This window comes from Mustela erminea, chromosome 4, assembly GCF_009829155.1.
Source record: "Mustela erminea isolate mMusErm1 chromosome 4, mMusErm1.Pri, whole genome shotgun sequence".
Taxonomy (NCBI): domain Eukaryota; kingdom Metazoa; phylum Chordata; class Mammalia; order Carnivora; family Mustelidae; genus Mustela; species Mustela erminea.
The window spans coordinates 34,135,362-34,147,769 of NC_045617.1; the positions used below are offsets into that span (position 1 = coordinate 34,135,362).

The 12,408-nt window shown below is 43.1% G+C and overlaps 1 protein-coding gene across 7 annotated transcripts in view; it reads right to left on the reverse strand.

The window, feature by feature from the left end:
• Nucleotides 1–10,865, reverse strand: part of KLHL32 (kelch like family member 32) — a 243,931-nt gene extending 233,066 nt beyond the window's left edge. For all 7 annotated transcript variants that reach the window (XM_032339003.1, XM_032339000.1, XM_032338998.1 and 4 more), the window contains exon 1: nt 10,761–10,865. The gene's annotated coding sequence lies outside the window, so the exon portion shown is untranslated. The remainder of the gene's footprint in view (nt 1–10,760) is intronic.
• Between the last annotated feature and the right edge of the window lie 1,543 nt (nt 10,866–12,408).

Sequence of the window (12,408 nt, forward strand, 5' to 3'; positions counted from 1 at the left end):
TAATTAGGCAACATTCTCACCATGCGTAACTCTGATCATTTGCATAGCTGCCTAAAATTCATTTATAATTTCACAAGCCATCTAATGGCAAGGTTGCTTTATTTCCTTATCTATATATGGATGCTTAATGGTTTATGTATCTTTCCAAAATGCCTGCTAACTCAAATGTTTTGATGTTTTAAGTAGATGATCATTAAGAAGGTCACAAAATTCCCCTCAGACATAAAAGATGCACACAAACACACACTCTTTCACCCAGTCTCTTAAGAACAGAATATTATCCTCCAAAGCCTACTAAAAACCCGCACACACTTTCTGGCCCCTCCCAAAAATAAAGTGCAAATGATAATTCAAAGCTCCAACTTCTTTTCTCCCAAAATCCTCCCATAAAGATCTTAGACTATGCTGCCGCAGTTCACTACTGACCTGTGAGATCAATGACTCATAAAACTTCATGCACGGCAGAAACCTCATTCTCCATTTGGCTCGTAGAACTCCACGGAATCACCACCAATGGTCTAAATCTAAAAAGGTATAAACTAAAAGCACCTGATTTTATTCTACGCAGAAATGTACATTCTTAAAATCAATCAAACAACTTTGGTGCAGGACATTATAATGAGGACATTTATAAAGACGCTCTCCACAGCCATCCTCCTGATTAGCTGTGCACAAATCTAAGTGGAAAGTCATAACTTCTCCCTTTTAGCAGGGAAGATGTTTTCACACATCATGACTTCTATCAAAACAGGGAACTGATTAGTCGAGAATCTCCTGTGAAGTTTAAATGTGCACTGTGTATCTAGAGAGCTGTGTGACCTCAGAACGGATTGGACTTGCCATTTTTTTGTTGCATGTGAATGACAAGAAAGCTGAGGCCCAGATCCAGATGGCATGGCTGATTCCAGGGAGGTAAGAATAAGAAACAGAAAGTAAGCGGGTCACTGTGCTCTAGACATGCAGCTCCCAAATTAGACCTATCCTGAGAATCAGGCAAAGTTGAATATTCAGCAGCTCAGCACCCATGTAGATTCAAACACAATAAACACCGAGGCTCCAGGAACCTACATTTTTAAAACAATTCCTGAAATGGTTGAAATTTGAAATTTGGCCTGGCTGCAAACCTCTGGGCTAGACTTATTTGTAGAACAGTGATCATATATAACGTTCTAAAGCAAGATCCCAGAATGCATGATTTTCTAAAGCAATGTTCCAGAACGGCCCCTCAAAAGCACTAACAAAGCCTTTTTAACATAAACAGAGCATCTTAAAAATATATCTTCTTTTGTCCTCGTGATTCTTAATGCTATCCCCAGTTTATACAGAAGGAGACACAGACTTCTGAAACCAAGCCTCCCCAGGCAGAAACTCAAGGAGTCTGACTCTGGCTGCCCTTGCCTCCCAGTTCACGGCATTGTGCCTGACCCAAGCACCACCTTACTCCCCAGAAATACTACCAGTTCTGCTCTGTGAGAACAACCTCAAAAAGGCCTTCTCAACTCTGGCACTGCCATCAGGAAGCCTGGAAGCTGGCCAGGGAGGGAACTGCGGCCGGCTTATGAGATGATCCTCTTTCCTGGTGGAGATACTAGTGGGTGACCCTCTCCTGAAATTCCCAATACATACCCATCCCTGAGGCCAACCGGGAGGCTCCAGGTAAGGAGAGGCACCTGATCCTAAGAAAAGCTCTGGAGTCAGTGAGCCCGAGCTTCCCAAATACCTGGGCTAACAGTGTATCCGACCCATGAGGTGGTCTCACTTGATACTGTGACACACGAGGTGCTCTCGCATCTTCTCTTCTTTTAGTCAAAAAGGCAACAGTCTACCCGTAACTGCGGACGGAGGGACAGTAAAAGCTCACGCATGAACAAAGAATGATGGCAATAAAATTCTGAAGCCATCATCAGATATGGTTTTTCAAAAAGAGGTCAATATTGGGACGCCTGGGTGGCTCAGTTGGTTAAGCAGCTGCCTTCGGCTCAGGTCATGATCCCAGCGTCCTGTGATCGAGTCCCACATCGGGCTCCTTGCTCGGCGGGGAGCCTGCTTCTCCCTCTGCCTCTGCCTGCCATTCTGTCTGCCTGTGCCTGCTCTCTCCCTCTCTCTCTCTGATAAATAAATAAAATCTTAAAAAAAATTATTAAAAAAAAAGAGGTCAATATAGAGGAAGCAGAAGAACTCTAATAATACAGTGACCAAAAAAGAAAAATTCAGTCATCAAGGCACATAGTTAGAAGGTCTGGGAATTTTATACCCCATAAGGTCCTTTACAGAGAGGTAAAGCATATTCTCAATTTCACAGACAATATGTAGGGCTGTTGGTAACACACAGTTAAACCATGTAACTAATGCTTCCTGTCCCAGCTCTATGCTCAACAAACCACTAGCCCCAGGAGAGAATGTGCTGGCCAAAGACTTTTCACCCACGTCTGCAAACCTGGTGACAGTTACATCCATCACATATATTAACATTCTGTCTTAAAGCAATACAATGTGACAATGATAAATTAACTGTGGACTTTTGGTGAGCAACACTGAGAGAACACCATGAAACACAGAAATCAAAAATGGACAACTTTGTAAAAGATTACAAGGTCAGAGAAGGGAAATTTGTCATAAAACCCTACAGATGACACTTAAGATTCACAAATTAGGATTTCAGTAAAAAACCCAATTAAATGCTGTGTAGAAAGGCCTAAGGGCTGTGCATGGGTTTCTCAAATGACATTTGATCAATTAGGAAGCCCTATCTACAGATGATATTAAATACCTTCAAGAAATGATAAATAGCTTTGACCCAAAGCTAAAGAAGATAAGCTGGTCCCAAATTAAATCAGATTGTAGGTAATTAATGTTTTCACAGAAGAAAGAACCAAAACTTTTGTTCCATATTTCCCTAGGCTTTAAATGCTCAGAAAACCAATCAACCATATCAGCTCCTGGACATCAGTCTGGGGAAGAGTAGTGAAGCAGGAGGGTTCCTGGATTCTATCCCCACAAGTGCCTATCACAGTGACAGCGTTAAAAAATGTCTCCTTTCAGGGAATGTCAAACAGCGTAGATGAGGAAGCAAGCCACAAAGAGACTCTACCAAAATAAATCTCTTTCATTCAGATATCTACCTCAGTGCTGAACCTAAATTTCCAAAATCATAACCACAGCTATCACTTGGGGGGGTGGTTGAGAATATCTTCATGTTTGAAGTTGACATTTTTTTTTCTTTGTAATATGATTTTGTAACTTTGCTGCCACTGGGGCCACGTTGGCTACTGTATTTCTCATGGTAGAATCCACACTTTCCTGTAATTAATACCCCACTACACATCAGACCTTTTTTGAATTGATTTTTCATATGTTCTCTCTTCTGGATGCATAGAGATAAAAGAAACAGGGAAAGGATATTCTATCTTCGACAAATGATCACAAATTTAGCATTAACAATTCCCTAAGCCTTTTTTTTTTAAAATTTAAGTATAGGAACTAATATTACTCACCAATTACTAAAAATACAGCTGAATTATTCAACTGCAACACATGTAAAGAAACACAACACATGCACCAGAGCACATGCGGCACAAAAAATAGTCTTTTCTGGAAAGAGTTGTTTTGTGATTGATTATACGATTTAAAAACAAAATTTAGCTTGGTATATGGACTTGTAAAATTTACCGTCCGTGTTACCTTCCTTTAATTACAGATTTTTTTTTGTCATCCCTACTACAAAAGTCACCAGTGCAGTGGACAGCTCCCACCACTCCCTGGATTGCCCCAAGTCTACAAGCTACAGGAGGATGACCTTGAAAAAAGTGAAGACACACTGACTTCACCTGGACTCCTAGGTAGTCAGAGAACTAGATGATAACAAGAAAGTAGAAAAATGACTCTACCACTTGTGAGGATGAGTTGTTGCTTGGTGGAGGTGGGGGAAGGGCAGGGGGTGGTACAGAGAACAAAGGGGAAAAAAAAAAAAGAAAAACAGACTTAACTGGAAAGTATTCTCTTCGGGATGCCTTTAATCCTATCTGACTTGAAAGTGAATTTGAGGAGTTTGTTCTTTAAGCCTGGTGAGTTCTTGACCTTTTCATAAAATTTACATAATTTTCCATGAAGGGAAACACCTCATTGTCCAGAAAAATGTAGGCAACTAGAGCGTGACCTCACAGAAAGGCTAGGAGGTCTGTACCGACCAGGTACTGGGTACTGCTATTATTAATTCCATAGGGGACACAAGGGGTGTCTCTAAGCTTTTTACAGATGGGAACCCCTGAGGAGAGCCCTACAGAGCCCTCCTGAGCTGCCTAGGCAGGAGGAAATGGACCCTCCCCACTTTATCCTATAACCAGGCTGGGCCTCAAGGGCCCATAGAAAAGAGGGGGAGGTAGCTTGCTAGGGCGGAAAGACACCAAGATGCACATCCCTGACGGCCCACGCAAGCAGCCCACCACTCACTCAAAACTCCATTATACTAAGAGGCTAGCTCCTCTCTAAGGCTGGCAGACCAGATTAAGACATTTTATATGGTATGAAATTTAAGTGTATCCTACCCTCATGCTGAGGAAGGCAAGGGTAGGGCCGTAAGGAGAGGCAAAGGGAAAGAATTAACTTCAACTTTCATTATGCCTCAGGCATTGTGCTACGCGTTCCTTTGGCATTATTTATTTAATCTCAGGATAGCCCTATAATCTAGGTAATAGAATTCCCATTTTAGAGATGAGGAAAACGGGACCCCCAGGAGATATGTAGCCAGACTATAGATAACAGAGCCTGGAAGGGGCAGATTTAGTGTCAAATCCAGGCCCCCAGGCTCATGTTCTATGGGCTGTGCCATGTTACCTTGCACATACAATCGGAGAACTAAAACTCATAAATAATAAGGCTTCTAAGTAATGATTTAAAATGAGGTATCAGAACTTATGTCATGCAAAATTGCAAAATGCCTCCTCCACTGCTCTTGGCTTCTGTTCCATTAGCATCGAACATGTTCCCACTGAAGCAATCAACCAGAATGGGACTACTTATTCGATCAATATCCTGTATGCCAAACCGGTTGTGGGGGGCGGGGGAGCTCTGTTTCTAAGTAGCTGGAACTGGTTCATCTGGCAGGAAATAAGGAATATATTATGCCTCAAATAAACATGTAGGAGAAAGTCAAGAGTCTATGAAAACTGCCAAAGATTTTCCTTCTTCATTTAAAAAATCATCTTATCAGGTCGGTAATTTCAACCTTGCAGAACTAATTTAGACAAATTTACAGCTTTCTGTGTTTTTGCTGAATGCAGAACTAATCTGACTCCAAGTCAAGTGTGCAAAACCATTTTTATATATAGGTCTTTTTAAATCCAAAGCTTACAATGCCGTATGTCTCAATCGAATTAAATGCAATGCATTAATATATCACAGTGTGCATATGAAACAAGGCAAGAACAAAAAAAAAAAAATATGAAGTTAAGTTCAGTGCTTCCTCAGCTTAGGAAAGATTTCAGCGAGAAGGGAATGGGAATGAATATCCCGCTTAAATACAATAGGACCAGGAAAGGTGAACAAAATAAATCCCATCTATTAAGTCCCAATAAGAAGGAAAGTAAGATGTTCTTGGATAAATTCTCAAGTTTTACTCTCCACACTGAAAGAAATTCTGAAAAAATGTGTACCGGTATATTAGGACAAGGAAAGGCGAATAAGCTATTAACTACCTAGCACAGAGACTATCCCCTGGCCTATTGTCACTGTCACCAAAAAGCTAGGTAAGAAAAACATCATTTGTTCAGAATATTTTCCATTACTTGCCACATATATCCGTGAAAAGCAAATCATCATATGGGCATGTATCGCACTTTGATGGGAGTTAAAATCTTCCCAACTTTAAAGCAAACTCCTCTCACGCCAAATACCTTCAGTGCTAGACTCTAGCGAACTATGACATGTATCTAACTCATTTCATCCCGTTACCTCGCGCCCACCATTCTAACAGGTAGCTCTCCCAGCCACTCGCTACAGGTCTAGTACGGGGGTACCTGGGGGGCACCTTGGTGGCTTAGTCGGATAAGCGTCTGCCTTAGGTCATGATCCGGTGTCCTGGCATTGAGCCTCACATCACGTCAGGCTCCCTGCTCATAGGGGAGTCTGCATGTCCCTCTCCCTCTGCTCCTTGCTTGTGCTCTCTTGCTCTCTGTCAAGTAAATAAACTCTTTAAAAAAAAAAAAAAATCTGACCACTGCTTGGTTGTCACATTTTTTTCATATCTCAATTCAGGTAACAAAAATATTGACCCAAACAAGTTCAAGAGCAGAGTATATTTATTGGCCACTCTGAGTTTGAGTATATATTTTCAAATAGCTAAAAAGCAGCTTACATTTCTCCTCACTTGTCCCACACATGAGACTTCATCAAAGGTATATCCAACATCAAAATCTGCATCTGCTAGAGCCTCCCTGACCTCTAGGTCTGCGGCCTACGAAAGGTCAACACTAATATGTTCTTCTCACCTAATTTACACAATCTCCTGCCCATTCTTGAAAATTCAGAAATTTGTCCACTCCAAGTCAATTAATGTAAAATATCTATGTACACTTTCTTTCCACAGAAAAGTGGTATCATGAGAGGAAATCATGTGCCAGATGTTGCATGTTAAGAATACAGACATATCATGGGGCACCTGGGTGGCTGAATATGTTAAAGCCTCTGCCTTTGGCTCAGGTTATGATCCCAGGGTCCTGGGATCCAGCCCTGCATTGGGCTCTCTGCTCAGCGGGGAGCCTGCCTCCTCCTCTCTCTCTGCCTCCCTCTCTGCCTATTTGTGATCTCTATCTGTCAAATAAATTAATTAATTAAAAAAAAAGAGTACAGACATATCATAATAGTTAATGGGTATTTGCTGTATACCACACTGTGTAGAGAGAACATAATACTTTGTTCGTCCTTTGTCCTTATGTCAGTCTTTCAGAAGAATCAGTTGATCTTCAGATTCTCCTTTATGTCTACAACTCCCCTCTGAGTCTCCTTCACCACCACATCCTGCTCTACTCCCTGCCACACACCCCTACTTCCGTGTTCTTGATGCACTCCATCTTGGAGACCATGTTTCTTATCACAGCTTGCGTCACCCGTTCAGCAACAAGGATGAGCTCATCCATATCAGACATCACAAGCATGATCCTTTCAATTCACATTTCCAGCTGACCGTCTCAAGAGCCTACTCTCTTCCCATGGCTGAAGGGATCTTCATTTACTAGAATCAAACCTAGCCATCAGGGTCCAGCACTAATCCTTCTCCTATGCAGGAATAATCTGATCTCCTTAATCAGCACACTTTTTAATTTTTTCCTATAATGGTGTTTCTATGGCATCTGGTGTCTCTATTACAGCATTTAACACACAACTGCCTCAAAATCACAATTCTGTACTTGTCTATAATGTCCACTTGTCGATAATGTCGGCCGAGGAGAGGTGGGAAGTGAGGAGAGCTCACTTCTGCCCTCCTCCTCTCCCTTCTGCTGAGGTTTGAAGTTGTCTTTCATGGGTCTGGTTTCACGTCACATAGTCTCAGATTCTCTATCTATACATCAGAAATAAGATCCCTACCTGCTCTATAGGGATGTTAGGAAGACAATATAGAAAGTAGTTTTCCATATAGGGAAAGCATAGAAGGGGCTGGAAACATGGAAGCTGCCAGGAGCAGTATGTGTGTTTGCTCTGAATCCTTGAGGGCAGAGCTCTTATCTCTATAGCAAAAGCCAGGACTTTGTCACATTAACTAACATCTGCAGAGTGTTTTCCTGGAGATGCAACATACTTCCATGAACTGAAAACTGAAATGCATTTCTTTACTATTAAAGCATCCTTCTAGAGGGGAATTTTAAAATAAGAGAACTATTAGAAGTCACTGTGCAAATCCTGGCTTCTTTTGTTTTTTAAACTACACCTTTTTGGATCCACAAAAGAAATGACCTAAATAAAATAACTCCTTTCTGACCCCACCAGGTCTTCCTCAGTGAAGCCCACTGACATCTCTGTAGTGTTAGTAGAAACATGAGAAAGTGGCAGCTTCTTACAAGGTGTATGCTTCATTACAAGATGCTGTTATTGAAGGAGGAAACAGCATTTTCTAGGTCAGGGTCCTAGAAATGAATATCCTTTGGCATTCCCCTTCATATTTTTGTTCCTTTGGAATAATCTTAATGAGAAGTTTTTATTGGAAGGCTCAGGATGCTCCTTTTTCTGACTTTTTATTCTACCTCTTCCTACCATGTCACGTACACAATCTATTTTTTATATCACTTATAGTATATGCCCAGAAAAAAAATTAAGTCAGGAACACAAGAACTTTCAAGTCATAAAGGCTTTTGTTTCACTAGACTAAAAAATTCTTTTGGGATACTTCGTGGTCTTTTATTTTATCTGAGGTATAAGAGAGAGGCCTAGGAACCCTAAAAAACAAACTTGGACTCGTCTATTGAAGAAGGGATAGGCACATTTTTAACTTTAAAAAAAAAAATTTTTTCTTTTAAGATTATTTATTTATTTATTTGACAGACAGAGATCACAAGTAGACAGAGAGGCAGGCAGAGAGACAGGAGGAAGCAGGATCCCTGCTGAGCAGAGAGCCCAATGCAGGACTCCATCCCAGGACCCTGGGATAATGACCTGAGCTAAAAGCAGAGGCCTTAACCCACTGAGTCACCCACGTGCCCCTGGCACATTTTTTAGATTTTAATATCAAAACCAGGGAACTCCTAACCACTCATATAATGATGGATATATTTGATGGATGTAAGAGAAAAGTAGTTAAGAACTGAAAGAGAACACAGTAACTATGGATTGCAGCTGGCAGGCCACAGGCCTTATGTGGCCCAAAAACACTTTTAATGTGGTCCTTATAGTTTATAAAATTAAGGGCACGTCACATAAAAATATGTAAGCTTCTGTTTCCCTTGAAAAACTGGAATGTTTTAGAGCCGGGATGACAACGACCAGCTACAGTGGAGTTGGAACTGCCCTTTTTATAGTGGGTTTGTATGTTCCAAAGGCCACAGTCCACAGCCTCTCTCCCACATGGCCCCTACGGCGCCTGCTGCACTCTTTTATCTTACCTGTGCATTGGAAAGACAGACATAGGAATTTTTTAAAGGCAAAGAACTTCAAAGTGGGCTTCCCCATCCACTAGCTCTGTGTCTTTCCACAAGCTCTGAGTCTTGGGTCCCTCAGCTTTAAACTGAAGGTAATTCCTTAACCTCACAAGTTGTTCTGGGAATAAGAAAGGAAGCATAGGAAAAGTACTCTGTAAATTATAATATAAAATATTTGTCATCTTTATTCATTTCTCAGTCCCTGTCAGTTGCATAAATGCCCCCTACCTGCCTCAGTTATTACTAGTTTCCTTGCTTTTCATATTACTACACTCTGTATGACAGAGTTTAAAATCTAAATGAAAAAAAAATTTGATATATTTCCTTGCATCATTTAATGAGAGGTAAAAAGATGAACAAATATCAAAGGAAAACAAAATGAACTGTTGAATGTCAGTGGATCTTTACTAGGTCATTTCTGTTCCCAATGAAGGTGTGAAATTAGGGCAAAGTGTAATTATTGGATTGCTGATCCCTTCAAGCGCTGTTTTAAATTCATCCACCAGGCACCTGAGTCCTCAAAGTAATATTGACAGCCCAGTCATTAGAGGTACCTGTGAGATAATGAATAATGACCTCCTCCTTGGGCCTCACCCGTGCTCCAGTAAAGGATCCAATCCAACAAAAACAAACGAACAAAAACCCAAAAGGACCTATAAAGATTTCTCTGTGCCTCCTTCCTCTCAACATTTCAATATAAGCTCCAAAACCTTAGAATGTGGAATAATAAACCCTGGCACAAATTCTACATCTGTATCTATCAACATATAAATGTATATGTGAAAAAAAAAAACAAAACAGTAAGGGACCTGAAAAAAAAAATCTTCTTAGAAATGGGCAGAGGGACAGAAAACTGCAGTTAAATGATGCAGTGGACATAGAAATGTTAGCAAAGATTTTTGTCCTGAGCGCTATCACCTTACATTAGGAATTCACTGATGTACTCCTGTCCGGTCAATTTACAACAGATCATCCTTCTGTGGGGAACCACAATTAATTCTTCTTTCACTTTTAACGTTAAAATCATCATGCTTGAGTGAACTGCAAGATATAATGTAGACCTAGAGGGGGAAAGGGATTTTCATTGGACACATTTTTCTTTATAAGATCACCAAAATGGGAGTAATTTATGATTCAAGACACAATCCGTTGAAAAATTCATCTGACGAATCCGTTTTAAAGCATACCATCTAGTGCATTGCCGCTTTCCTTGAAGTTGAATGAAACCATGCCCAGAATACGTATTAACGATTGCCAAATTACCACATGGCCCTCATTGTGTATTTTATTTTAAAAAATCAAAATAAATAACAGCTTCATTTTTTAAAAGGTGGTTATTTCAATAAATGTCCCAAGGCCGATGTTTAAGCAAGTCTCCTTGGCAACCAAGATGCACAGTACATCCCGGGCTGGGGGAAGGGGAGAAGGCGGGGGAGCAACTCCAGGGCTGGTAGAATAAGTAACGGGAGTAGTAATTGCTCCCGCTAGACGACGCTGGTCGAGCTGCACCGGCGGCAAACCCCCGAAATTTCAACTCGGGTCTCGCCCCCAGCGGCGCACCAGCAGCCTCCCACCCCCTCCCTCAGGTCCCGCAGGCACCTACCCCGAAGAGGTTACAAGGAGAGACTGGCTTACCCGATGGGGTGAGCGGTCCGCTGGGTTATGTATGTACCCCAGGCGGCAGTGCAGGCACCGGGCGCTCCCTGATGCACAGCGGCTCTGCTTCTCCCCACGATGCTGAGGTTAAGAGAAACCGCAGTAGCTTCGCACTGTCGGTTTGGGGATGCAGTTGTGAAGACCAGATCGCTAGCGTGTCTGTGTGTCTGTGTGTGTCTGTGCGCATTTGTCAGTGAGCGTGTGCGTCTGTGTGTGTGTGTGCCTGCGCGCTCCCCGACTCTCCCGCGGGGAAACAGTGTTTGCTAGTAAATAGAAAGCAGCAGCCAGCACAGCAGGTGGCGCGTCCTCAATCGCTCAGCCCCGGGCGGCCGCGGCTGCCAGGAGACGCACCTTGGCGGACCCCGGGGCGGGCTCACCCCGCGAAGCGACTCCGCCCCCTCCCGCCTCCGGCGAGCCTGCGCGCACGCCCGCCCCCTCCCCCTCCGTCGGCGAGCCCGCGCGCACGCTCCCCTCCCCCTGCACCAGCCACCGGGGAGGCGCGCACGCCGCGCTTTCCACCTCCCACCCTCTCCGCCCCGCTCCCGACGGCGAGCCAGCGCGCGCGCCCGCTCTCCCCGGAAGTCCCCCTCCTCCGCGCGGGCCCCCGCCCGCCCGTGCTCTTTGGCACCTTCGCGGTGGGGCTGCTGGGTCCTAAGCACAGCGTGCTTCCTTGAGCTGCGTCCCCGCCTGCGACGGGCGAGACCCAGGAACCCAACTTGACTGCCCCTAGGCTCTCTTCATAGCGCTAGGGAGCAACCTGTGGGAACAGGCGGTATGACCACGAGCACTGTCCCTCTCCTTCCGTGACCCTGACCCTACTGACTTTCAAGTTCACATCGCCCCCCTTCCTAGCCGTCCCTTTCCGTCTTCATGGTAGTACTGAGTGTGATTTCACAGTAACTTTGAGGTTGGACGGAAGCCCTGAACCGGTGATGAGGAGGGGTATTGGTTACAGGTAATTCAGCGTTAATACTACAAACAGACCACAGCCCAGAACACCTCTGCTGAATTTCCCACTCTTGTGCCAGATGGGGGTCATCGATGTCATTCCCGTGTAAAACATGCTTACAACATAGACTGGAGCAAAGGGGATAATTTTAACAGGTAAAAATATTCCATATTCCACTTTTGCTTTGGAAATCTTGGTCCGATGTAGAGTTAAGCCATCGGGTCAAAGAAGAATGAAATTCTAAATTGGGGTAAACTGTATTTTGTAGAAGTTCAGGTTTTAAACTACTACAAAGATGGAATTTCACAGAACGTTTAAGTCTGGTCTCTTGAAAGTTTGTGTTCTTCTACACTTGAGCTAGGAACAGTGCCTTGATCTACTTAGAGAGGTCCTTAATATTTTTTTTAGTCTCAAGTCAGTGGTTCAGTTTTTTTCACTTTCAGACCCACAGGTTTTGTGGGACTGTTTGCTCCCCCCATCCCTTGGGGCCTGTCTGGATTCCAGTCCTTCATTCCAATGGTTTTGATATTTGACTTTAGGACACTGGGGACCTAGTTAGCTAGCAGCCCTGGAAGAATGACAGCTGACTGAGAACATTAGCTGCAGTACTGTTTTCTAGAATTTTCCTTATGCAATTTGATATTTTTCACTGGGTGTTTTATACCAGAAGCTCAAATG